The sequence below is a fragment of the Petromyzon marinus genome, chromosome 44, assembly GCF_048934315.1.
Source record: "Petromyzon marinus isolate PM22_M1 ecotype Great Lakes invasive population chromosome 44, UKy_Petmar_22M1.pri1.0, whole genome shotgun sequence".
Taxonomy (NCBI): domain Eukaryota; kingdom Metazoa; phylum Chordata; class Hyperoartia; order Petromyzontiformes; family Petromyzontidae; genus Petromyzon; species Petromyzon marinus.
The window spans coordinates 2,367,298-2,389,677 of NC_133710.1; the positions used below are offsets into that span (position 1 = coordinate 2,367,298).

General features: G+C 52.3%; 1 protein-coding gene across 2 annotated transcripts in view; it reads left to right on the top strand.

Moving 5' to 3' along the window:
- The window catches only part of MIDN (midnolin), a 118,582-nt gene that overhangs the window by 88,302 nt on the left and 7,900 nt on the right, over positions 1–22,380 (top strand). The window lies entirely within an intron of this gene.

Genomic DNA, 22,380 nt, shown 5'->3' on the forward strand with positions numbered 1-22,380 from the left:
AGGGCGGGCGGGGGGTGGCATGACAATCTGGTAGTCTGCACGAGCGAGTGTGCCCGTGCGTTCACTCCGCGAGCGATCACGTCGCCCGCGCGTCGTGCTGCTGCTGCATTCTACGCTGCAATGGGAGCATATGAACAATTGTGTCGCATCCAACATTAACGATGGTAGTAGTAATGATAATACGCGCGCCTTCGTGAGCCGACTCATGCACAAGAGCTGTGGACTACCACGAGCTGCCTAGCAAAGCATACCGGGCGAGGGGGAGGCTCCGGGGTTCCATCCTCGCTGTAGCGACGCGATTCGATGATCGACGTCCTGTTTCTTTAGGAACTCCTTTCGTTCACCGCATCACTCCGTCCTGTCTCGTTCATTACAGTTCCAGTTGTGGCTCCGTCCGCGCCGCGGTGGCGAGATGTGAACTACCTCGCCCGGTGTACAGGAGGTATACAGGCATCACGGTCGATCCCGACCGTGATGCCTGTATACTTGGAGTTTGCATGTATCACCCCTCACAGTTGTGTGGATTTTTCTCCGTGTCCTCCGGTATTTTGCTCCACATTTAGAATAATGCGTTTAGAGTATTTGGCCGATGTACATTTCCACATGATAGGCCACTTTGTTGAGCTATCAATTGTGACCAGGTCGCTTCTGAAAAAGAGCTATACAGCCCAGTGGGCTTTACCTGGTAAAATAAAAAATATATATAGTAATATAATTGTAACGTTAATAATAATACAATAATTATAGTTTCCACTACAAAAGGCACCTTCTACAAGAAATCTCAAGGCACCATGAATGAAAAGAGAGGAAAGATCTTAGAGAAAGAACCCAGTAGTAAAGGTATGAAAATCTTAATCTTTATTCATCCTGGAGAAATCCGATGAGCTATGAAGCTATTTTCACAGATGTCCAGTAGAGCGAAACCGATTCGGAAAAACTTTCTTTAAAAGTAGGGTTTTAGATGGGATATAATCAATTGCATATCGTTTGCTTTCATCCTGCAGCGGATTAGCAAATGGCTCTGCAGAATTTTTATTATTTTTTGACATGCATTACAAAAGAGGGCCTGCGTAGGACCCCTCACTAGAAGGGACGATGATGACGATGGTGATGACGATGGTGATGACGATGACGATGGTGATGACGATGACGATGGTGATGACGATGACAATGGTGATGATGGTGACGACGGTGATGGTGACGACTGATGATGATGGTGACGACGACAGTGATGATGACGATGACGATGATGATGACGATGGTGTTGATGGCGGTGATGATGGTGGTGATGGTGGCGACGACGGTGATGATGACGATGGTGATGACGATGGTGATGATGGCGGTGATGATGGTGGTGATGGTGACGACGACGGTGATGATGACGATGGTGATGATGACGGTGACGATGATGACGACGATGGTGACGACGACAGTGATGTGATGATGGTGGTAATGGTGAGGACGACGGTGATGATGGTGGTGATGGTGAGGACGACGGTGATGATGACGATGGTGATGATGACGATGATGACGACGGTGATGATGGTGGTGATGGTGATGACAATGGTCAACGACGGTGACGATGATGACGATGGTGACGACGACGGTGATGATGACAGCCAAGGAGTAGAATGCTTCGGAGAGAGAGAGGGTGACGTCCGACAAGGAGATGGAGCTACGAAATCAACCCGCGTGCCGGTGCTCTGTTGATTGTCATGTGCCGGGATTCTGTGAGAGGTGGTGGCGGTTTGGGGTGTCCTTCATCCTACAGTGGATTGATCGTTCGTGGCCGATGATGATGAAGATGATCATGTATTTTAAACGAATGATCAACTAAAGTAATAGTTCAGCTTGAGGTTTATCTCCCCGAGCAAAGTGCATTGAGCTGCATGGCGCTTGGTAATGTCGGGCCACTCAGCCAGCAGACACCAGCCACAGCAAAGCATTACAAATGTACAAGTCGTTGGAACAATTGTACTCTGAACGTAAAACATTCCCTCAATTTTTCGAAGTTATAATTCTTTGTGGAACTGTAAAAACTAAAACACGCCAAAAAAAACCCACCTGTTTCACAATGACGAGCGTGCATCCTTATTTTTGACGTACTCTTTTATAGCATATCGCATGTTTTTTGCCCCCCCCCCCCCCCCCCTTGGAAGTGTATGGACAGGCGCTGTCTATTGCAAGGGTTTAGGGTTAAAAGCGACGAAATACACCACCTGAAACAATCGAACGATCTCACAGCGCGCGGCTGGGCACCAAACGGGGCATGCCGCGTGCGCTTTGAACAACGCTTCGTTGCTAGGCATTGGCGGCAGACTTGACAAAAAAATAATATTGGCGTCAGTTGTGCACGCAACAAGAAGCGGGCTCAACTTATGGACTGGATTGAGCAGGCTGCTGTCCAGCACCTGGGCACGGAGTGCGTGTGTGTCCGTGCGTGCGTGCGTGTGTTCACTATGGTGGCCTCGTGGTAAGCGTGCTGCACCACGAACCCGGTGACCCGAGTTCGATTCCCGCCCAAGACCACTGACGGATATCTGAAACCGGCGCAAGGCCTCCCCTGGGTCGACTTAGCCATCAATGAGTTTCCTGGTGTAGTGTGTAACCATCGGCATTGGGGAGACGAAGGGGGTGTAGTGGTGGCCACCCACTTTCCTCGAGTGCTGTGCTGCCCTTCTTCGGAGGTGCTTTCTAACAGCACTCGACCGTATAGCCTGTCAGAGGCTATACGTGGGATTCTTTATTTTTGTGTGCACTGCAATAGGAAGTGGCAGTGCATGGATTTGCACTGAACTACAAAAAGAGTTGAATCAATGCAGCATTACGATCATTCAGAGATTCACATTGCATCAGAATTTAAAATTGTAAAGCTAAAGTTACAGACGTGCGTTATACATTCCCAGCCATGGCGACAGCATCGGTGGCAACGTGTTTCCGGAACTTGTTGTCCTGGGCATCCCCTAGGGCAACCTTAATAGGTGCTCGCTAATGGCACTCGCCCCAACAGTCTTTATGGCTATATGGGCGGGGGAGGAGTTTTCTTTTTTTCTCTTTCCCTGCGATCTCCGCTCCTCGCGTTCTCTCCCCCGAATTCGATTGCCGGTTGCGATGAACAAAATCAGCGGGGCAGGGTGGTCTCCGAACCTGCGTGCCACGGGCCTCCGCTAGGTCCGCTCGGCCTTAAGCACGCGCCTGAAAAGCGCCGTGGTCACCATGTGCACAGGAGAGGCAGTGGCGGCAGGACGACAGCGGCCGCTGGTCGCATCGGCCATCGGCGCGTGTTGTTGTGGCAGCCCTAATAGGTGTGCTCGCTTAAGACGACTTTCCCTGCCAGTACAGACGCGCTAAGAAGCGGCGCCTCTTTTTGTGCGTGAAGCGGCACAGCCTTGTGATGAATGTCAGCGTTCCACGCCTTCTGAACGTTCCAGATTTCTCCACTGCGAGGGTAGAAGGTGGAAACATTTCTTCGTCTTTTATCTCTGTGTGTTGGTTTTTAAATTGGCCTCCCCTTACCTACTGGGGTTTACTAAACATGTGCAGCCACTTTCGCGGCAGTGAGCGATGCGGGGGTACAGTGCGAGCGTGCATTCTTTAAAAAAAACAGGAAGGTGACTTCATGGCAGCTACAGGCGTCGATTTAATCGGCAGTTTTAGTTCGGTTCATTTTGTTGAATCAGGTGAGAACCTTAAGAGGCCGGGGTAAGTGCCGCGTGCAAGAGAGAACCCGGGGTCACTCTTCCACAAAACATTGCGCACTGGGCAGGCAAAGGTGGCAAGGCACGGTGGTGGCTGTCCTCTCCTCCTCCCCCTCGTGCGCTGAGACCGTGCTCAATAGGCGCTCGCTAACAACGCCGATGCGCTCCGCTGCTCCCTGCGCGGCCATCTTGCTCGACCCCCTGAATGTGAAAATCGCAGCTGTTGCTCTTGCGTCTACATCGGCAGCCGTACGACAAGAAGAAGAACGGGTTGCGTGACGGCGGTGGCGGCGGCTGCGCTGGGGGCGACGTCCCGGGCGCCGCAGCGAGGAGGACTGGGAGGAGGAGGAGGAATGTGCCGCCGTGCCGCGCTCGCGGGGGACCGGAGTGTTACGGCCTCCTCGCGGTTCGACCCTCGCGTGGGGCGGGCGGGGGGGGGGGCGGGAGAGGCGGTGGGGGGGGAGGGAAGTCGCTCCCTACATCGAGCGGCTCCGAGAACGCACGGGGGGGTGGTGGGGGGGGTGGTGGCAGCGCCGCGAGAGGCCCTGGCAACGGCGCCCACGCAGCAAACACCGCCGTGGCACCGGCGTGGCACCGGCGTGGCACCGCCGTGCGTGCGACTCGGGTGGACCGGCGTAAAAGCAACGCGGTGGCGTGTCCAGCCACAGAGGTGGGGGGCGGGGGGAAGAGGGGGCTGCCACCCTTCGATTGACTTGGCCGTGAGTTCAAACCCCAGTCGCGGGAGGAGGGTGGTGGTGGGCTGTTAAGTCAACAGTGGTGGTTCCGTGGATGGACTGACACCTGTCATATAACAGTGGCGGAATTGCCACCGTTATATCGGGGGTAGGGGGGGGCGGTAGCGGAGGTGGGAGCAACTCCGCAGCGTTGGTTTGAGTCGGAAGACCGCTTTGATTTGACAGTGCCCTTAGCCTTGAGACGCTGGATGAGAAGGAAGTTACTCGCGTTGTGATTGGGGAAAGGCGGCGAGGAGAGAGGTGGGGGGGGAGTTCTTTAACCAGAAATATATTTGGGGGTCCTGCGGGGGAGGGAAGGAAACTGCACTGCAGGATAAATGTCAAAGGCAATTAATTTGTCTACTGCTCAAACGAGCTTTTGGGTTAGCGCTCGTCTTCCGTCGGATATTTCACACGGCTTCTTCTTAAAAGCCTCTCGGACTGAGATTGGATTATCTGGTAGGGTCAACTTGATATGATTACCGCCAATGTGCAGGGCTGGGAGGCAAAACCAGGTCGCCGGGATCGTAGCACGGTTTTGCAATCGCCACACAGAATGTATCAGTAAGTGCTGTTCGTGAGCATCCATGAAGGCCATCGCAGTGGCAAACGAGGGGGTGGGGTGGCCAGAACCACGCCTGGCCGCCTTTATCTCCCTAAGCGGCAATGTTTACACACCCCACCAGGCACTCATTTGAGGCTGATTCGACCTAGGGGAGGCACAGGATCAGATAATCGTCACTGGTGCTTGTGGCCGTGATCGGGAATCGAACTCGGGTCGCCGGGTTCGTAGCGCAGCGCGCTAACCGCTACATCACCACAATCGGCCACACACACGCTCGTACGTACGTATGCAATGTCTGGTCCTGTATGAGCACTTCATATTGCATTTCAATGGAGCCAATTATGCCCATTGTACTTCGAGTTGGTCAGATGAGCACCGCACCGATCTCATTATTTTGTTCACTGAAAAATGTGGGCTGCAATTTGATGTCTTCGTGTGTGCATAGGTACCTGTGTAAGTGTTGCGGCTGTACGCGTGTGTGCATCTTGCATGTATATATGCTTTTGTGTGTGTGTGTGCGCATGGATGCGTGTGTCTTGGTATGGGGAGCGGAAGTGCAGTGGTGCGCTCGTTGGGCTATGAACCCGGCCTACCGAGTTCGAATCCCACTCAGGGCCAACACCAGTGGCTATTATCTCAACCATTCTTGGGCCTCTCCTAGGTCGACTCAAATGAGTACCTGGTAATGTGTGTAACAATGCCACTCAGCCAGGCACGATGCTGACGACCTTTTACCCTCTCGTGTGCCGTGTCGGCCTTCGTAGGTGCTCGCTAAGAGCACTTGCCCCAACGGCCTGTTCAGGCTATGCAGGGGATCTCTGTTTGTGTTTTTGTGTGTGGGAGAGCCCTCTGCATGTCTGTGAGATCCCTGCTATATTGTGTTCCGTTTCTCGCCATGGATGACATCAGTGTCACGTGTTCTCCGACTCTTCCTTGGGTCCTTTCCTAGCTCGACTCGGCCTTGACATTGCTGTTAGCCGGCGTTGGTGTGTATAAGTTTGGTCATTGGCCAAAGCACCCCGGTGCCACGCCGACCTTCAGTGGGGGACACCTGCGAACGACGATCGCTCCTGACGTTGGGTGTCCCCCGCGTGTGCCCGGCGCGCGTATCCACGGGCGCGCCCCGCGCCCGTGTGCGAATAGACTCCCCGGGTCGTGCGACGACGTCGGCTAACGAGAAGCACAATAGCGGGCAGCCAAGGCAGCACTGGCAGGCTGGGCTGTTATTTCGAGCAGGAAATGATCCCTGTTTGTTTGGCAAACTCTAAAAACAAAAGTGCTGATGAAGCACAAACAGAAAAGTAGTTATTTGCGACCCATTTTTTTCCCTCCCCGCCTGCTCTGTCTGCGACCTTTCCTGCCGAGTGGTGGAAATTCAAATTCGGAAGCGCAGTGTGGGGGTGAGGGGGGGGGGGGGTAGGAGAGCCGGGGGGTGGGGGGCTGATGTTAATTTCCTGGAAGGGGTGTGCACGTGCTTGCTTCCCCCCTACCCGTCACGGCCTTTCACATCCGATCCCCTACGGCCGCCCCCCCTTAACACACACGCAGAGGTGCCCCCCCCCCCCACCCCACCCCATCAGCCTCACTGACTGTGAGAGCAAGAGCGCTGCTGCTCACGGCGATGTCACTCCCAGCTCAGAGGAGCAGGGCGGGGAGTGGTGATGCTCATCTGCATTTCTGGAAATTCAATATTACTTTGACGAGGGCCATTAACTCTGCAGCCTGACAGTTGTTGACTTGGCACCTCCGATTCCCCCCACGCCCCCCCCCACGCCTCCAGTTCGCACGGTTGGCTACGTGTGGCAAGTTCGACATACATACGTCCATGCGCACACACACACACACGCGTATATATGTGCCGCCAACCAGGATTTGATCGTTCAACTTTACGATTGTCGGTTAAGCTGACGCTCGAGTGGATGGTGTGGCCAGCGGCATGCAGGCCTGGCCGCCTTTGTCTCCCCCCCCCCCTCCCCACCCCTCCGCGCCATGCTAACGTAGACCGCAGCGCCGGCACCAGCCACTCATTTGAGGCCGAGTTGACCTAAGGGCCCGTGGCCGGTTCAGATAATCATCACTGGCGTTGGCCGTGAGCGGGAATCCAACTCAGGTCACCGGGTTCATAGCGCAGCTTGCCAACCGCCGCAGTACTACAGCCCCACACACGCACGCGCAGGACCAATCGTCACTGCACGCTCTTTTATTTTTCGTCTTTTTCACAAACGTGAGACGGGATGGGGCCCTGAGCGCGGGCACGATGTTCTCCCCCGCGGCTGTGCCCCGCATGCGGATGACTGGGGGAGCGCCACAACAAAGCAGACGACGCTTCTTCTATTGGATCGCGGCTTCGGGCGGCTGAGTCAGTCCGGGGCAATGGAAGCGAGGGTTCGATTCCCGCTACGGGCCTTCGCAGTCGACCATTGTGTGCCCATGTCAACTAGTAGCGTTGTTCGTACGTGTCCCGTACGTCAGCACGATTGCAAGGGTGCGGTTCATCTCTTGTGCGTGCTCGCAGTGTTAATTGCTGCTGCTGCTGCTGTCGCCTTGGTCTTGGCTGAACCCGCGTGTGGGACTTTCAGGATGGTGTGGCCAAAAGCGAAGGCCGTCGAGCCTCGCATTGGATGGCGCGATGATGAAACGCGCGCACGTGTCACAGCGCACGTGTCACAGCGCGGGTGTCACAGCGCACGTGTCACAGCGCACGTGTCACAGCGCACGTGTCACAGCGCACGTGTCACAGCGCACGTGTCACAGCGCGGGTGCGTGTGTGTTCGACGCGTTCCAGTGGCGGGTGGAAGAAGGAGCGTGCGTGGTGCACACGCTCGAGGCGATTACCGCACCACAGAGATGGATCCCCGTCTGGCCCTTGACAGAATGTAGGGGGCAAGTGCTGTGAGCGATCACGGCCCCCGCCGCCAAAAGAACAAATCTTTACACCGATTCCTTGGCTTGCCATTAGAAACGCAAAGCTAAACAACCGTCGTAAAAGTGTGGGGGAGTGGGGGGGGGGGGGCACATTAAAAAAGGGGGCACCCGTGGGGTGAATCCTGGTGGGGGGAGGTGGGGAGTGTGGTGGGGGGCGTCCCCAGCGGCTTCCTCCGGGATGTTTGTACCCAGTGGGTTGGGGAGCGGTGGGTACTGGATGTGGGTGCGGGGATAAGTGTTGCTTCTCAGACTCTCAGCATTGTGCTTAGGGCAGCAGTGGGGTTTGAGTGGCGGTGTAGAAGAGGGGGGGGGGGAGTGCGGGCCGGGTGTGTGGGATGGCTGGGCTTTGGGTGACAGGGGGGGGGGTGCTTGAGAGGCTACGGGCTGCGGGAGGGGGGGGGCGAGACTGGGGAGGAAGAGGAGGATGAGAGAGGGTTGGTGACCCCATATTTGTCCCTTGGGCAACGCTCGTGATGCAGCCAAGCCACCGGCTTCCTCGTACAGTACTCACGGGCTTGGGTCTTGCGGGAGCGGGCGTGTCGGACGCTCGCCTCAAGTATACAGCCCACAACTCGCACGCTCGTCCACAACAATTGGGGCCTTCAAAGGAAAAGTATATAATCTGCCGACGTTTCGGGCAACCGCCCTTCTTCAGAGCGCACGTGAGAGGGTCACTGTTATTCGTGCTTGCACATCGCTGCCTAGGCAAGGGGGGCGGGCATCGTCAAATATATATATTTTTTGAAAGGGTCACCTGATATATGTCAAATAGGATTACATTTCTCTGTTTTGTGTTCAGGCGATCGGCTTCGGGCTCATTGCTGTTGATGCCGTGACGGGTGTAGGTTTGTCCGGGCTCTCTGTCTCGGAGTGATTTGCGATCCCCTGCGAGCCTGGGTTCAATTCCTGGACAGTGACAGGGGGGCGGACGCCATCCATCGGTCACCATTTCGTCTCGGAACACGGCCTGAGCCTCAGACTGGGGGGGGCGGGGGCGGGGGCGGAGTTCCTTTGCCAAATGTGACTACTTGACAATGCGGTGTGAGAACGCCATCGTCAGCACGGAAGACAAAAAAAAGGCGGCTGGGCCCATGCGGTGCAGTTCCGGCAAAACTTCACCCCTGCACACAAACCCAGAGGAGCTACGCGGGACTAATAGATTCTCGACACACACGTGGGAGACGTGAAAGTGCACGCCTTCGGAGGGTGCCGGTCTGCCGATTGGTGCGCGGCATTACAATCCAGAGAAACCTGAGTTCACCTCCCAGCCACGCACAGCCAACAGTGGCAGCTGGTATCTGGACTTGGCTTGGACTCCCCCCCCCCCCACACCTTAAGGTCTACTGGGCCAAAAGGCAAAGTCAACCGTGTCAGCGCTGAGTTTGAGTTGGAGGGCGGAATGTGTGCGGGCGTGTGCGTGTGTGCGAGTGCGCGCCTATTGTTGGCACCACCACCACGGCTCGCTGGGTGTCTGCAGTGCACTCAATAGGTGCTCGCTAACAGCATATGCCCCAGTGGCCTGTCGCAGGAGTTTGGTGATGGGTGGTGAGTGGGGGGGGCACCTTTGGCTTTGTGCGTGAGCATGCGCTCCCTCCAATACCACCGCCCACCTCTCCAGCGCGCCATAGAATGGGATCTTAGCGAGGCTGTGTTGGAGAGGTATTTGGGTGTGCGCATGCGTGCCAATACGTGCTGATGCGTGTGTGCGTGCCTGCTCAGGGAGGAGGGTTTAAGGGTAGGAGAAAGGTCAACAGTGTTCCCTCTCTGGGCTCGTGGGCTTTTTTTAGTTGAGTGGGTGGCTTCAAAGGGAAACGGTAGGGGTTTGGATAGGAGGGGGGGACATTGTGCAAATGGCCTACAGTAGGATTTGTGAGAGGGAGGTGCGGTGGGGGGGGGGGAAGCTGGGGAGAGAATGGGGTCGCCGAAGTTATGGCTGCGGTTTAAAATTACTCGCGATTCGAACGATCGTCTCAATCCGTCACCACAGCCCATTTTGTACGGTTCAACTCTTACCCGTGGTGCGGTTTCTGCAGCGTCTTCCCCCCAAAAAAAAACAGCGGGAGAGTTAGCCTGTTGGTAGATATCTTCATCGGCAGCCACGATGCCATGATCAATCCACTGCTGCATGAAGGGAACCCACCAGCAAGCCGTCGCCACCTCTCGCGATCCTGCAATGCAAATAATCCGCCGAGCTGATTTCGTCGCTGATATCCGAACCGGGTCCTGGCACCCTCTCTCGCTTCAAGCGACCCGCACTCAGAAACGAAGTTCTCACGACCCCTACGGCTGACGCAAGCTGGGGGGCGGAGAGGAGGGGGGGGCTTTCAAGCAGCAGTGGATTGACAAAAGGGGCTTTCAATGATTAATTATAACTAAATGTTTAGCCGAGTTGTGCAGAGTTTAGAGCACCCAACAACGGACAATCAGAAGGTTGCAAGTTCACAACGTGGCCCGGGGTAACAACAACAACAACATCGGGGGAAATAAAATAATGTTTAATGATCATTCAGTGAAGTCAATTGTGGCCAGCCATGGGAACGTGGAATTCATACAATTTATAACAGGGCCAACCATTTGGGGGGGGGGGGGGCACACGAGCGTCAATTGGGAATTTCCTGCAGTATGTGTCCCAATACAAGGCTCTACTCGGTAATCTGTGTGTGCACGGTCACCTCGGCATTGCATCCCAGCGCGAGATGGCCTGCAAATCACCCTGAAGTGTGGTTCACCGCACGTCATTCATCCGATGTATTTACACATTATTGGCTTTTGGCCAAAATCAAGTGGCACGGCCACAGTGTTAATTTGTGAAGCCTGTTATTGACCAGTGCGCATTGTCACGATACGGGGGGTTGTCTCGCGATTCGTTTTGGGATTGAACTCGAGTCTCTTAAATAATTATCTTAAATCATTGCGCCTCGAGTGGCTTCGGGTGGTCATTTTCAACGAAATCACGTGCCATTCGATTTTTTTGTATTTAACCTACGGTGCCCTCCGTGCGCCGTGACCACGGTGGGACCAGTGACTCGCAACACACTTGAGAAACCGATTGTAGTCACGGAACGCCGCACCCAGGATCCGAACCCAGCATCTCAGCGGTGTGGCGGCGGCTCGGTGTCTACGACGCCAGAATTATCCCCCTGAGCCACCGGGCGTCCGAGGGTACTCGAGACTCTTAGGCAACGTCAGCTGCCACGTCAGAAACGGGTGGCTGCGTTTGTATGGGTGCAAAGTGGCCCCCATTGTGACATTGTTTGCAAGAGAAAGCCATTGTGTACCCAGTGTCTGGCAATTACTAAAGTGCCAAATTGTGTCTTTCAAAAAATGCTTGCTGGAGGCAAAAAAAACCATAAAGCGTCGATTTAAAAACGGTTAGACGCACACACACCGGCCCATTTCATGGCAATATGTAAATAGTGATTGCAAACTAAATTATTTAGCTCTTCAAAATGTAATCTTCATTTGATCGCGCGGCGGTTTTTGGTTGCTCACAGCCCACAGTTTATTAATTCCTGCAATTATCCTTTCATCTGAGTTGAGTCGAAGCTGGGGCTCCGGTTTAGTCCCCGGGGGTCCATCCTATCTGGGAACTTGGCCCCCTACCGTGTGAATACTGCGTTTCCAAACGAGAGGAGTCCTGCAACATGACATTATTCTGGAGAAATCTGATGAGCTATGAAGCTCTTTTTGACCGATGTGTAGTGTTTTCACGGATGTCCAGCAGCAGGGTAGACACGATGACTAGAAAACCCCATTTGCTAACCATCAGGCATCGAATCGTTAATTTAAAATGATGCTCGCGCTCACTGTACCAGCAGAGAACAGTGCGTGTGCAACGATTGATTTTTGTTCGATCTCTGTACGTTCCATGTGATTCGGTCACGTGACCCCTGCGACCAATAGGGGCACTTTGTGTACCTCGGTGAAATATCATCACTTCCTGAATCGTGACCCCCAAATTCGGTATAAAGTAATCGAATCATGACGGGCGCTAATTGTAATAATCAGACGAGTGAATGTGCAGAGCACTGCTGCTCAATGAGCAGTGTGGTTATGGCCCCTTCTATTGGCAGCCCACAGCTGGTGGTGAAAATTCCACATTCTCGGCCAGGGTCGCGTTCTCAACCTGGACAGTCACCATTGTTGACTTCGCACAAAAGTGGAACTATTTAATTCGAGAGGTCGCGTCGACTTCGGACTGGGATTTGAACTGCTTCTGGCAGTTGAGTACTGCCCAGCCCGTCCGAAACCTACTTGCTGCGCTGCCTCCTCTGCTTAGCACTCGAAGCCTCCCCGCGGGCGGATCTCTCGCGCACAATGGCACGTCTGGTAATTTTTCACCAATTGTCTCGGAAGTTTCTTAAGTTAACCTCGAGGAGCGGGGGGCCGTCCCGGTGAATAACGCGCAGTGCGTGCCAGCGGGCTCCCGTGCCCTGTCACGAGGGACCCAGGCGATGGCTCGCGAAGGCTCGCTCCGGCGTCTCCGCGACGGACGTCGCTATTCGGAAGTTCGCCGAAGCGGTCGCTGTTCGGCGACGGGATCCCGGCCGGGAGACATGTTGCTCTTCCAGCGTTCGTGTCGGCCCCCTCTGTGTGTGCGTGTTTTGACGCCGCCGATTCGCTAACAAAAAGCGTCTTCGCCGTTAAACGTTCGAGATTGCTAGGACAGGTGCTGTTAGTGAGCACCCGTTTAAACGTGGGTGGCGCGCTGTGCCCGAGCACATGATTCGCAATTGGAAAGTTCCAAGTTCAAATCCAGGCCAGGGGTTGACTTAGCCGAATTTCCTGTCGAATAAAATGAGCAGTGGTATCTGAGACTTAAACAATGGTTGGGCATTTAAAGACACCAGACCTTGTCATAGGCCAGCAACCCATGCGTGCATGGCCATCTTTGTGTCTCCAGTGCCGATCTTCACGACATCACCATTGCAACCAAGTAATTTTAGGCTGCGTCAATCTAGGGGAAGCCCAAGCGAGGTTGAGATACTATTTTCAATTCATCAGTGTGCATCGTAGACAAGATTCGAAGCATCACAATTTGCAAACCATCTCGCCAGCACTACACACACGCACATGTGCATGCACATCTGCATACACACAGGCACACCACATTAGTAATTAAAGGAAATTTAAGACTCTGGGACAGGAAAGTAGTGTTTATCATCGAGGAAATGTGCATCCCATCCTGTTGAAAACAGTGCGGTTGTGTTTCATTCTCTATCTATCCCTGCGCTTCCTGCATCGGACTTAAAGGGCCCTTGGGGTAATCCGTTTTCTGGGGCAGATGACAGAAGGCGAAGCCACAACAAATGTGCAACGGCGGAAATCCTGGGTGGCGGCTGGTGGGACTCAAGCACCTCATTGTCCTCCTGCTGATGTCTCTCTTCCTCGTCAAATCAGCCACGCGGTGTCTCTGTGTAAAAAACCGAGCGTGGGGCCCGTGCTAATCTGCGTTTGGCAGCGTTTCGCCCGTGGTAGAACTGTGACACGTTCCCGTGCAAGGGCCCAGAGGGCAACCGCTGTTGACTCCTCGATCGACGCAGCGCTCCGTTTAGCCGGAAGGACGACGGGCCAAGTCGAAACCCCGACCAGGATTTTAACTCGTGACTTTTTTGACGTTCTAGCATGCTGCCGCAGCGCCGCCCAGCCTAACAAATGCAGGGTTCTGGCTGCCAGAGGCCTGTCTCTCACATAGTGTCAGGTGGATACGGGCACTCTGAAAACATACAAAGGTGGGCCAGCAAACGGCGTTCGCTTCTCTTGGCCCTGTCGACCAACGTGAGTGGATCACGTTATTGGCCCCTGTCCGTGTTTGACCACTGAGCCCAGCAATGCCGAGATCCAGGCGACCACTCACCTGAGCCAAAAGTAGATTTATAATATAATTGGGCGGTCAAACCGAGAGTTATTCCCCAAATGCTGCATTTGATTTCGTCGATGCCAGCTGCGAGAGTGCTCGTGGCTGATGGACGCAAACACCAACGACTCACTTGCAGTGGGTTTTGGTAAGAGACCCCTCGATCGTTATCGAGCAAACATCTTGAACGCAAATTCCGGCAGGGGCTTCCGCAATCGAGATGTAAAGGCTCTGCTGTCTGTCGTAGGCGACGCCGGCAGGAGTGACTCGGCGTTTGTGTTCCGGGTGGCCCCGTAGCGCAATGGGGTTTACGAAATCGCAGAGAGCGCAGAGCGATGATAACAATTAAGGCGGACGGAGAGATCGCCCGCGCGAGGGAACGCACCCGGAGGCTATTGGGCCACCGTGAAAGGAGAAAAACGCCGTGCCGTGGTGCCGGAGGGCCACCCCTTCAAGAATGTCGTGGCATACCTGCCCCTCTGGGAGTGGCCGTGCGCACGCTGCGCGTGTGTGGGCGTGAATGTGCGTGAATGTGCGTGAATGTGCGTGCGTGCCTCTGCACGGTTGGGGTATATAGATAAGCACGCCGGAGGCTGAAAGTCCCCCGTGACCTGGGTTGGGTTCCTGACCACAGCTTCAGCGGCGACTGGGATGGGAACCGGCCGCGTTGCGAGTCGTCGTCGTCGTCGTCGTCATCGAGGGGCGTTGTGCGCACGGTGAAATAAATAAAACGCACCGCCATTCGTCATCGCGCTGCGTTAAAAACCAAAAATGTCAGCGCATCAGCCTTTGGCCTCTCTCTAAATCAATATTTTGCACACGGCATTTGGTTTAGGCAACACAAACTTCTGGACTGGTTTTGACCATATGGGTCTCGAATGATGCCAGGTTGCCAAGATGTTACTGGCTTGTTCTCTCCACCTTCACGATGGGGATCGTGTCTTGCTTTATTGAATTGCGATTATTATTATTTTTATTTGGCAGGAGGGGGTAAAGCTGATTATTTTCCATCAGTCCCCTGCTGATAAAAGGCAAATTTCTTAATTTTGCACGTGTGTAGTGACCCAGGGTAATGGACAAGGCGACTTGTAAACTTCTCGTATGTCACGACGACACGCGTACATCACTGGGGCAATCACTCCCAAGATTGGTGACAATTACGGAGGAGCTTTGTAACTTCATTACCATCGTGGGGGATAGAGGGAGAGTCATTGGTTCGGGGTGGGGGGGATGGGATGGAATTTTAAGGAACTGGGGGGAGGTTGCGTGAGCCGCGTGAGCCGTATGAGCAGTACGAGCCGTGCGAGCAGTACGAGCGTGAAGCGCGAGTGCCGAGCGAGCCCTTATCGGCGTGCGTGGAAATTGTCGCCTTCTCACAATCCCACTACCACGCTGCTGGTACTGCTACCGCTGCTGCTGCTGCTGCTGCCGTGAACAGCACCTGCACAGATGTTTTTATTTTTACACCCACGTTGAAATGTTACTTCCTGGAAATTGTATTTGCACTTCAAACACACACACACACGCGTACACAAAGATCCCTCGTGTAGCCTTTAACAGACTGTTAGCGAGTAGCACCTATGAAGGCTGGCACAGAACCCAAGGAGGTGGGTGGCCAGCACCACTCCCAGCCGCCTTCGTCTCCCGATGTGGCGATGCTTTTTACACATCACACCAGGTACTCATTTGAGGCCGAGTCAACCTAGGGGATGCCCAGGAACAACTCAGATAACCATCACTGGTGCTGGCCGTAAGTGGGAATTGAAGTCAGGTCGCCGGGTTTGTAGCGCAGTGCGCTGCGTCACCGCTCCCTACTCGCGCGTGCGCACACACACACACACATGCACATGTCCGTTACCTGCTCTTGAAACTGGCTGCCCCCGTCTCGGCTATTAATACTGAACCCAAGCAGTCATCATGAAGGTGCACATGTCTGACTCTGAACCTTGGGATGTCAAGTGTGGCTGTCCGAACCTACGGGCATTCACGATGAAGCCCACCATTCTTGAAGGTTCCTTTTAGTCTGGGCCCTTTGAGCCCCCCGGGGCATTCAAAATGAAGCCAGCGGAATTTTGAGGGAGCAAATTATTCGAGGTGTGCGTGTGTGCTTTCAAATTCTAATACCACAGGGGTGGGAATTGGGGCCGGTGAGAACCCGGAATGCCCCTGGTGCGCATTTGCTCGGAATACACGGCCAGGGTGGAGGGTGGGGGCTGACGCACGAACCCGGCTCGTGGCGACGTCACCAATGCGCACTTTCTTGGCCCCGCAAGCCAGCCAGCAAAACTTGCGATGTCGTAGCCGTGAGTGTAATTCGCAGGTGCATAGGCCTCTGTCCTGTCACACACTGGAGGATCTCCAAAAAAGATTGAGCAAGAAAGGGTCTGCAAATAAATGTAACAAATACTTTCGCGTTGTTTTTGATGAGCGTGCTGAAAGAGGCAACAAATGTGAATGGTTTAGTCAGTGGTTACGTCTGGCACCCCCCTCAGTTGGTACAGTCCAGATCTACGGGTAGGGGGGCATTTATGAGTTCCTCCAGCAACTTATTCCCATTTCCAGTCCTGATTAAATATTGCGTACACAGCTGACAAAATAAACAGGGGGACTTAAGATGATCAGAATACATTTCCAATCCCGAAGCCAATGTTAAAACCTTGATCCCCACCGCTGGGAAAGCCAGTACCCAGATGCCTGATGTTCTCATGGATGTCACAGCAAGTTGCACATGGTATATCTGGGTCATGCGTGCATGCTGCAGTTTTAAATTTGCATTGGTTCGCTGGTGCTGTATCATCATCATCATCATCTTTCTATCCGCCCATGTAAATGGTTGAACATTACCCGAGTGCTTTCATTTGACCCCAAGTTTTGTTTGATTATCAAAGAAAGATTAGCATGGCTGGTTTGGAAAAATGCCCATGTTCATTTCAGTTATTTTCTTCACTTTTGTTTTGGTTTGCACAAGGAACCATATTGGTCTCATGGTTTTTAGAAATTCCATCCACATCTGCGAGGAAATTAATTATGCATACACAGCACACGTAGCCTCGTATGTATGTGCTCAGACTTTACATGGGGCTGTGCTGATCTATAATTAGTGGAAATCAACTCTGGACCAAAAGCAGCGACTGATCGACCACTGAGTGGCATTTCAACTCAAAACCCGGCCGGATAAAAGTGCAAGTGGTTGCTTACAATGTGGCGATCTCAGTATATCGCGTGCCACGTCTCTCGTGCCGGATATCTCTTCTGCTGTAGTCCTTAAATGGTAACTTAGAAACGAAAAGAGAAAAGACCGGAGCTTGAAAATTGATTTCGAAGTCGACGTCTCGACGGCCGAATGTGCGCTCATGTAACGCGTGCGCGGGGATTTAGGTGAGCATCGCTGAAATCGTTTCACGTCGAGACGAAGAAAGAAAACTGGATCCCTCCGCTTTTGGCTTCAAACTTACAGAGTGGCAAACTCGCGTTGCCGAGGGTCTCTTGTTCCACCGCTCCTCCGGCTTATTTTTCGGCGTAGTGTGACGGGATATATTAAATATTCTTTTACACTTAAATTGCAGATTCTTTATCATGTGACTGGAGGTGAAGTCACAAGGCTAAGGGGGGGGAGGGGGGGGGCATCCTTTGTGAAACTTGCCGTCAAAGCCTCCTGCGTAACGTTTGTGGAACCTTCCTGGAAGAATGACGGCACATAGCTGGCCGATGGAGTCCATTGTCTGTTGTGTGGTAATCGGTGACCGGGCTGAGACCGTCAACTCGTGGACATGCTTGCGGGGATACCAGGTTTTTTTAGCGAGCGGGAGGCTGATACCCAGATTCAAACGCAGGATCTCGGCAGTGCCGGCTCCGTGCTGCGTGGTATTAGCCCCAAACCACCAGGGCCTCCTGTTGTCAAGCGGTGTCCCAGACCGACAGGGAACACCCCTGATGCAAAAAAGTCAGACGATTGGAATAACAGGAAGTGAGCGATAAGAGGAAGTTTGTGAGTTATCGACAAATCTGCTGCTGCTTTGGTTACAGTTTTTGCCAAACCCTTAATCAGTTGCGCATCACGATATTTTTTTCCCACTGTGTTCCTACGGCGGGGGGGGACATTTGTCTGTGCCCTTCTTTCCTGTTAATCTTGGCACAAGCTCAGGAGTGTCTCATTGCGATGACGCTAAAACGTCAAAAGTTACGTCCAAATGCCGCCGAGTCTTTAGCATATTTTGCCGCCTCTTAGAAATGTCAGCGCGGTCGACGAGGCGGATGTCTTGAAGGGAGATACAGACGAGAGGTGATTTCTATTTATGTCTCTGTTGGCACATGCACGTGTACCCCAGGAACGTTATATGCAGGGTTGCTGGATCACACAGTGATTGGTGTGTGTGTGTGTGGGTGAGATATGGATTGGTGAGCCCTGTAGAAGGTACCTCAAGAGGGGTGCTGACTTACGTGGTCAGCATTTTGGGATTTTCCCCTCATTTGCAGGTTTTTTTTTTTTTTCCTCTGGGCTCTCTTTCCTCCGCTAAAGGAGCCCGTGCACTTCTGATGATGATGATGATGAGCTAAGCACCGTTACCGACTGCACATGGGCTTGTGCCCCTCCACACATGGCCATCGTCGATCTGACTGAGTTCGTTTGAAGGACACACGATGATGACGATCCCCAGGTGAGGCCTTCCTGGGAATATCACTACAATACTAATCTGTGAATCAAGCCGAATTGATTTAAGAAGCCTGACTGCTGACGAGAGCCAGAATGTCGAAACCGGTGCAGAGGTTCGCTCGATTTAAACGAATTCTGCTCGATAAAATTGGTCTGCGGAGTCGGTGTGGACTAAAATACTTTTATTTGTGTGCGAAGGCATCTTTGCTTTTCCATTCGGAGAGTCAAAAGTTGTGGATGGCACCGGGGAAGGCCATTCCAGGCTGTGAGAAAGACTTTGAAGATGGAAGGGAGAGGAGGCAGTCTTATCGTGCTGAGATTGATGAGGATGGATGGCTGACAGAGGGGAAGTGTTTGCTGTCGTGGAGGAAGGGGGGGGAGGAGGAGATATGAGGTCAGTAGTCAGCGGGCACGCCTCCGGTGACCACAGTTGGCTACGTACGGTGCGAAAGAAGTTCACCATGCAGGCGCGCGGTTCGCTTAGCAGGCACCGCTGGTTTAGACAGTAGTACTATAGTCACGCGAGACAGTAAAACCTTGGATTGCGAGTAACTTGATCTGCGAGTGTTTTGCAAGACGAGGGAAAAAATTTAATAAATATTCATTTGATAAACGAGCAAGGTCTTGCAATATGAGTAGTAAGTATATGCTTTGTCTGTCAAGCGTCACGTGATCACAGCTGATATACGAGTGCTTTGATATACGAGTGCTTTGGATTACAAACACGTTTCCGGAACGAATTGTGCTCGCAATCCGAGGCTTAACTCTACGTTTAATTTGTGCTGCGTTCATTCTGGAGGTAATTTTCCCAAGCCGAATTAAGTTTAGCAATATTGTAAATTCTTTATCGCGTGATTCAGTTGTTTTTCGTTTCTACATAATTTTTTTTTTTGCTTGTTGGTGACCCAGGTCCCTCTGCCAAATTGGAAGACTCTATCTCCCCTGATATCTGTAGAGTTCTCACCACCCGGGTTAAACAAAATCCAAAAAATCGAAGGGTCCCCTGGGGGTTTGGACGTCCGGACTGGTGCCACCCGTTAAATGAAGGCGAGTTTCGGAGCGCCGTGCGACGGTTCGACACGGCTCGTGCGCCGGAACACGAGGCGCCGCGGCGTTGCCGTACATGCCCCTGCGATTCAGTGCGCGTCGGCTCCTGCTGACCAACAAATGAAGGTCTCATTGCTGCGTGACGAACAATCTTTGTGGGGGGGGGGGGGGGCATGTATACATTTGTGACAGCCAGGTGAACATTGAACGTTGGGCCAACAGTTCCAACCTCGTGCCAACGTTGGTCAAACGTTGGCACGTTTTTTTTACTGGCAGCGTGGATACGCAATGCGTGCAAGTGAGTTATCAACATCAAAGTCACTGTCCAGGTAGCTGTGTTCTGATACATCATACGACGGATTGTACGTTCACTGTTTAGATTCACATCGTGCAGACATGGCACCCGCGGCTATCGTGCATTTTGCATAAATATTCCCCCTACGAAAAAGTTTTTCCTGGACCACAATCGTTTTATTAATGCAGACAAAATCTCAGACTTGTACGTAGCACCAAAATATTTCCAGCAGTGGGCCCTTATCGTTGGTGCCTCTCGGCAACATTCGTTTTAAGCAAAGTTAAAAGCACATAGTTTAATCTGTGTTCTTTTTTTTATTATCCACGATCTACTAAGGGCATCACAATGAGCTAGTAATTACATACCAGACCCTATTGTAAGTATTTTTTTTGAGGACAGCAACAGAAAAATGTCCAACCTGATAGTGTCCCTGTTGTTAGGCTTGGCCACCTGTTTCCGTAACTAAAACAACTTGAGCATTGCCGTGATTTTAAATCTGTGATGCTTTGCCGACCGGCTGACTTGTGAAACTTGTGGCACAGGTGGCAGCAATTGTACGATTTGCTTAGCTTCCGAGTGGACTGGTTTCGCACTAAATGAGCCTCTATTACAGCAGTCCTGGAAGGTGGTTATGGGTACGGGCGGTGAGCCATTTTATTTCTAGGCCTGCTGTAAAATTAGGGAAATTTGAGCTTCAAAAGCCCCATCATATTTGAACAATGTTCCGGAGTTTGAAAACACAAATCAAAGCACTGTACAAGGTTATGGTCAATAGCTTAAACAATGTACTTTGTTTTCTAAGTATGTGAAGCACAGGCAATCAGTAGTGACCGCCTTGGGTCATATGAGGCCTTCCAAACCAATGAGGTGTGCCCGAGCAGTCAAATGAAATTGTAAAAAAGTTTAAAGCCAAACACATTTTGTAATTGAATTGGCAGCTGGCAGAGGGTTTTAAGATTTCGAATGACACCTCCACCCAGTAATGATTGTGCTATAAGATCGATTCTGCCGACCCTGTGGCATAATTGACACTATTAGGCATTAGTGCCAACGCCACCTCATGTGTCATAACCTAAAATTCGAAAGACATTTTTTGTAATTTCTTTCTCCGCAAAGATGCCACGGACCCTTAAGTCATACAAATGCACTTGCCAATGGGAACATCTGCCTTTCGTTAGATCTGTCCTCTCCAGATATATTTGAAGATCATCCCATGCAATACATTGCACCGCAGGCTTAAGGTCCGTGGCCAAGGACAATATGCCCTTGTGAAGTGTGACAGTGTTACATAACCCCAAGGTTGTTGATGCGCACACGCACACACGACGCCTCGTTTAACAGGGTCCCGGGCACTCGGGAAGAGTTCTGCATCGGTTGCACAACGGTGGTGACGAAGGTGGATACTAAAGGATTGCAATCTCTCAATCTCAACAGATGTTAGTGCACAGAAATGTTTCCTGCGGAGGAGGGGGGGGGGGGTGGGGAGTGTGATTGAGTGCCCTTAGTTCACTTCATCTCTGCCCCTTGCTCATTCCAAGTACGTTCGCAAAAAAGAAAATTGGATGGCCGAACGGCGTCGTCATGTGGACACGTATGAATTGTCACCTCGTATCCGAAATGGCCTGGGCCTTTTCTGGGAAATAATCTTCCGTAGGAGCGCCTGCACGCGCACACACACGCACACACAAATGCACGGCACAACTTAACAGCGGGCCTTGTGGTTGGCTTTACCAGGGAACTTGCCAGACTTTATTTCAGCTGGTAATGCCCACTGAGCTTTTGGCAGCTCTTTTACAAGGACAACCAGGGGTAGCAGCAGCGTGGGCATGGTGGTAACACTCGCACCTCGCAGCAAGAAGCACCTGGGTTTGATTCCGCGCCTTCGCGTAGAGTGTGTATGTTCTCCCCCTTGTTCTGCATGGGCTTCCTCTGGGTTATCTGGTTTCTTCCGAAGGCTACAGAAAAAAATATTACATGATTGGTGTTGGCCAAGCATCCCAGGCAATGCAGGGCCCTCCTAAGAAAGTCTTTGGACTGTGTGTGGCTTTCCCCGGGGTGAATAATCAATTATTAAATTATTATAATAAATATCTTCTCGTTATTCTGTCTATTTAAGTTTCTTCTTGTACTATATTTGTATTACCTTATTGTTATGCTAACATGATTATATATTTGCACAGTAATGTGTTTAAATATGCTTGAGAATCTTGGGGTTCTGATTCCTGGCTTCCGTTTCGGATGAAGCCGGCTGCTTCGTGTGTGGCGAGGCAGTCCTCCCCAGCGGCTCTGCGGGTCACCCAACATCTACACTCTGAATCTATGAACTTCTTGTTTCGTCTCGGCTGTGGACCAATCAAATTCAAGGACAGTGCATATTATTATCAGAGTTGTCTTTTTTGTTTGCATTTTGACTGCTTGTGTTGTGGTTATTGCAAACATGATGCCTTGAATAAAGGTGTCAGTTTTTGTGCCAGTTTAAAGGGTAATACCTATTCCTATTTCTTGTTTCGTGTAAATAACGTGTTTGTTGTTGTTGTTTGCGCTCCGGTTACGTTGCATATTCCCCTCCCCGCAATGCCCTGTCACTGCCGCCACCGCCGCTGAC